The sequence below is a fragment of the Macaca mulatta genome, chromosome 11 (assembly GCF_049350105.2).
Source record: "Macaca mulatta isolate MMU2019108-1 chromosome 11, T2T-MMU8v2.0, whole genome shotgun sequence".
Classification (NCBI taxonomy): Eukaryota; Metazoa; Chordata; class Mammalia; order Primates; family Cercopithecidae; genus Macaca; species Macaca mulatta.
In genome coordinates, this window is record NC_133416.1 from 99490613 (window position 1) to 99496612 (window position 6000).

Here is a 6000-nt window from a genome sequence, read left to right on the forward strand (position 1 = left end):
CAGAGAAGATTTTACCTTGGGGATTTCTTCAGCTGGGAGTAGTAAACTGGTTATGCCTTAATAAGTGAAGTTTGTCAGATTTTAAGATATGATGTTATTATGCCTTTTAAAAGAATGAGGTAGTGTATACCAACTGATTTGGAGTTCTTCCCAGCATTTTAAGGTCTTTAAAGAAAACAAACTGGAGAAAAATAAATAAATATAGATCATGCTGTACATATAGTATTTATTTGTGTGTGTGTGTGTGTGTACACACACACACGTATCAAAGGATTATATATACATAGAAAAAACTTTAAGGCAACACATCAAGGGGGTACTCCTCTGAGGGGTATTTTTAGAGAAGTGGATAGTTATTTACTTTTTATAATCCTGAGTATTGACTTTCTAGGTGAAAGAAAGTTAGATTGCTACATTGTATATAAAACAAATTCTATTTGAATTACATTACTAAATAAAGACCAATAAAAGAAAAATCAGGAAATGTGTAGATTTACAAGTGTGACTTTCTTTGTTTGTGGTGCTGTAACAGATACCATAAACGGGGTAACCTATAAACAACAAACACTTATTTCCCACAGTTCTGGAGACTGGGAAGTCCAAGATCAAAGCACCAGCAGATCTGGTGTCTGTGAAAGCCTGATTTCTGATTCACAGAGGGCCATCTTCTTGTTATAGCCTCACATAATGGAAGGGGCAAGGAAGCGCTCTGGGATCTCTTTTATAAGGGCATTAATTCTATTCATGAAGGCTCCACTCTCATGACTTAATCACCTCCCAAAGGCCCCACCTAAAAATAGCAACACATTGGGGATTAGAGTTTCAAGATGTGAATTTGAATTTGGTGGGGAATACATTCAGTCTATGGCAGTGAGGATGGGTGGAAAAACTTTCTAAGTCATTCAGGAAGACAAGAATTCATAAAGGAAAAGATTAAAACATCTGTGAAAAACAAAGCAAAACTAGATGTTTGTTTATGATAAAAAGCATCATTAAAAAAAACAATATAGAAATGCTAGACAGTCCTTTGGGCAGGAACCAGTAATTCGCCAAAACGACAAACACAACAGGAAAGATGAGAGGCACCCCATATGTGATTTTTAGGCCTTTTAGAAAAGTTGTTCCTTTGGCCACATACATGCAAATCTGTAAGAAAGGTGATATTGTAGACATCAAAGGAGTGGGTACTGTTCAAAAAGGAATGCCCCACAAGTGTTACCATGGGGAAGCTGAAAGAGTCTACCTTGTTCCCCAGCACGCTGCTGGCATTGTTGTAAACAAACAAGTTAAGGGCAAGATTCCTGCCAAGAGAATTAAGGTGGGTATTGAGCACATTAAGCATCTAAGAGCTGAGATGGCTTCCTGAAATGCTTGAAGGAAAATGATCAGAAAAAGAAAGAAGCCAAAGAGAATGGTACCTGGGTTCAACTGAAGTGCCAGCCTGCTCCACCCAGAGAAGCAGACTTTGTGAGAACCAATGGGAAAAAAGCCTGAGCTGCTGGAACTGCTGGAACCTCTTCCCTATGAATTCATGGCATAGTAGGTGTTAAAAAAAAAAAAAATCCAAGACCTCTGGACTGTAAAAAAAAAAAAAAGCTAGACAGAAAAAGGAACATTGGTGACACATGTGAGAAACAAGGAATTAATAGTAATATTAAATATAGAGTAAATAAAAATTAAGGTATAATAATATCTTCACATAAAGAACTATAAATTGATAATGATAATTAAACAAAAGAAAAATAGGCAAAATAAAATAATGGGCAATTTATTAGAGAAAGGAGTGGATAATAAATATAGTAAGCATGCAATCTTAGTAGTAGTCAGGAAAACGCAAAACAATACAATATGCCATTTATTATCAGATTGATGGATAGTAAAAGATTAATAATGTCTGGTGCTCATACAGTTACGGGAAATGGAAATATCGTACTTTGTTTATGAAAGTATAATTAGCTATAATCTTCTTGGAAAGTATTTGGTAGAATTTATCAATTAAAAATATGCTATGCTTTGACATCCCACTTTTGATAATTTCTTTAATATAAATTTTATAGAAAAAGTCAGTTTTTATAGAAAAACTCAATATATAAAAACATATAAACACATATGTTCCTATATACATGTGTTAAGGGTATATGTTTATTGCAGCATTTAAAAATAATGGCCCCAAACTGGAAATAACCCAAATGTCTATCAATAAGAGAATGATAATGTGAATGAATCATTCATACTATAGTAATCCCATATAGCTAATAAAAATTATTATATCTGTGTACATTGACCAAGTCTTAGAAGAATAAATATGATACATTTAAGTTAAAAAAACAAGTTGCAGAGATATGAATATGATTTCTAAAATACTGTAATCGAAAAACCCTAGTGAGAATAGAGAGATATTAAAGGGTGCATATTAAAGTATGAATATAATCTATGACAATTTATTGGTAAACCTCAGTGTAATTTTTTTTTAACTGCAAAGAACAGTGATTTCAAGGGAAAATTAGATCAAGAGGAATTTATGCCTCTATACCATTAGTAATGGGCCCCCAAACATGAATTATTGACCATAATTGCTAGGCTCAGGGCCTCTTGTAATCATCTTTGTTTTTTTTCTCCTCAAATATTCTTTATAAAAGTACTTATTAGTAAATTTCTGTGTTGCTTGAAAATAGTATTAAAAAGTAAGGTTTTGAAGCAAGTAAAACCTTGTAGCAATTGACTGCTAAGCTTTTCATTGTTGCATAGCACTCCTTAGCAAATAAAAAACCAAATCAAAATCCTATTTCCTGCTTGCTCAGATTATGGGTGGGCCTTTTCTAGATGAAGTAAATAGTTACAGACTGCATGGAACACAGAAGACAACATACAAACTGAGAAACTCTGTCATGTAAATGTCATCTTTCTGAGCTCATCATCCGAGCTGAGTGTAGACTCATTTGCAGAGTAATGTTAAGTCAGAATAAGGGTTTGTTTGTTTGTTTGTGTTTTAGGCTAGCCAAGTGAAGCAGTGGACGTGGAGGAGGAACAAATAAATCTGTAACTAGTTGTGATCAATTAGTTGTAGACACCATGCACTCAGACCAGCCACGTCGGAAAAAGTTTAAAGCAGGAGTGATCACCTTCATCCCCAAATTACCCATCTCAGAGATGGAGATAAACAGAGAAGGCCTAAGTAATAGGTAGTTACGACTTATCCACATAGTACCTCCCTTCTTGGAAATCCCTCAAATACTCCCTCATTTTCTTTCTTCCTACTTCCATCCATGGCTACAGGAGTAGTCATGATGGGTACCTAAGCATAGCCAGTGAATTATTCCCTGGGAGTTTTAGATCTGGAAACACTGGAGATCAAGGTGGTCTCTGTCCTATAGTTGTATGCTCTGCAAGTAAAATCCTGATACCATTGGCAGCCATTTTTTCCTACTATGTAAAGAATACGTAGAGAGAGAGAACAAAGAGAAAAGGAGATAAACGGTATAGAGAACACCTTAGAGATATTTAAGCTCCTGGCTTGAGTTGTTCCAGAGCATTATCCTGTCCTGTAGGCTGGCCCTTCTTGTGACTAGGTTATTCACCTTCCCCTTAGATTCTAAGAGACCCCAATAATCTGCCAATAAGTTCCTTTTCTATTTTTTCTTAAGGTAGTGTTTAACTTATTATCCCTTGTAACCAATATAATCCTAAATAATTAAGGATTCTTATTAAATAATTAACATCTTGATAAGAATATTCCAGATGTAAGGACCTTGAGTTAACAATTACAAATATTAAGCGAAAGCAGATACTTGTCCTTCTGCTTCCGCTTGGGCTCTGACATCCCCTCTGGAGCACTCCAACTCCCCTGTCACCCACGGCCTTCCCCTGAAGCTCATGCCTACCATGCTTAACTCTACTTAACTTCTTTAGGACTGACTTTTCAGGAAAGGAAAGGGAAGAAGACAGGGAATGTCCGTAGAGCATTCTACAGAGAGCATCAGATCTGCATAGCTGGCATATGGTAGGGATCCGACAGGCATGCTCCGCACTCTGTTACTCCATTATCATACTGCTAAACACCATGAAGCACTGTATAAGTTTGCACTACTATAGTTATTTTAAACTGTTTTTATATTTAGTTGCTTACTGTTAAATTTCTATTTACACCTAATTATTTTTAAAGCAGGAAGTACAATAAACTGACGTGGAAATACACATTAATAAGGAGCACGGATTTGACTTCATTAAGTTTGTAAACTTCTGGCCACTAAAAAAATCAGGATGAACAAGGAAAAATGAATGACAAACTAGGAAAATATATTTTTAGTAGTTTAAAATAGTAAATATCCTTAATTAGACAGAAGAGCTGGCATCTTTTGAATTTCTCATTCAGCTAAGAGTCAGTGTCCAGAGAATAGGTTACAAGTATATAATCACATCTTTTTCTTCTTCTTTGAGACCAGGTCTCACTCTGTCACGCAGGCTGGAGTGGCATGATCTCAATGTTGTCTCACAGCAGCCTCGACCTCCCAGGCTCAAGCGATTCTCCTGCCTCAGCCCCCCAAGAAGCTTGGACTATAGGTGCATGCCACCACGACTGGCTAATTTTTGTTTTCATTTTGTTTTTTGATAGAGACAGGGTTTCACCGTGTTGCCTAGGCTAGTCTAGAACTCCTGTGCTCAAGCAATCTGCCCACGGTGGTCTCCCAAAGTGTTGAGATTACAGGCGTGAGCCACCTCACCTGGCCAGATTATCATATTTTAGAAGACTCTTTTCAGATTCTGTCCTCTGCCTGAAGAGATCAAATAGGGAACTAGTGTTATAAGCCAAAATGATAAACAACAAAGAAAAACCAATTTTAAACATATGACATGCATTCATATCCATGTGCACCCAAGTAGAGAAACAGGCAGTGAATATGAAGAGGTAATTCCCAAATGAAATTCATTGACGAGGGAGCAGGGAGCAGAAAGAGTATAGCAAGGGCAATAGCAATTGCTGGTCCTACCCTTTGATACATTATGAGCAGCCTCTGGGGTTCTCTTTTCTGGCAATTTTGGGAGGCTTTAGGGCTATTTACATTTTTCCTCAGAAGAGTAACTTAGCCTGTGGTCTTCCTAAATTCTCTAGATGAATATTTTTAACCTGTGTCTTTAAGGCTGTCTACCAGGCCTGGCAAGAAGATACAATTTGAAGCACAGGAAGGAAGCCTGCAGAGCTACCTCTGGGATGGACACTATTCTCTGAGGTGCTGCTTCCTCTTCCCCGCTGCTAAAAGTGAATTATTAAAGGGAGATTAAAATAAGCTAAAAATTTAATTAACAAAGTAATGAGATCATCAGAACCAGCAGACATAATAAAAACAGGACAGATCCACCCACAGACAGTCCTAAGTCAGAAATAACTGAAGGTAATAACTTGTTCTGAGTAGCAGATGTGACGTTGAGGGCAGGGACATTTCTTAACCACAGTTACAAGGTCCTTGAGGCCTCAAGCCTAAGACATGCAAATTCTACACTGGACTACCCTGAGGCTTATGTGCCCTGATGTGTTTACGGGCTTTTAGGCTCTCAGCTGTTTGCAAGTTCTCTGCACTCTTGACCTCAAAGAAGTCACATGCAAATTCCTTCCTTCCTTCCCTCCTTTCCTCCTTTCCTCCTTTCTTCCTTCCCTCCTTCCCTCCTTCCCTCCTTCCTTCCTTCCTTTTCTTTCTTTCTTTCTGACGGAGTCTCTCTCTGTTGCCCAGGCTGGAGTGTCAATGGCACCATCTCGGCTCACTGCAACTTCTGCCTCCCAGGCTGAAGCGATTCTCCTTTCTCAGCTTCCCTGGTAGCTGGGATTACCGGTGCCTGACACCACGCCTGGCTGATTTTTTTATTTTTAGTAGAGACAGGGTTTTACCATGCTGGCCAGGCTGGCCTCAAACTCCCAACCTCAGGCGATCCGCCCGCCTTGGCCTCCCAAAGTGCTGGGATTAGGGGTGTGAGCCACCACGCCCGGCCGCAAATTTCAAACTGTAG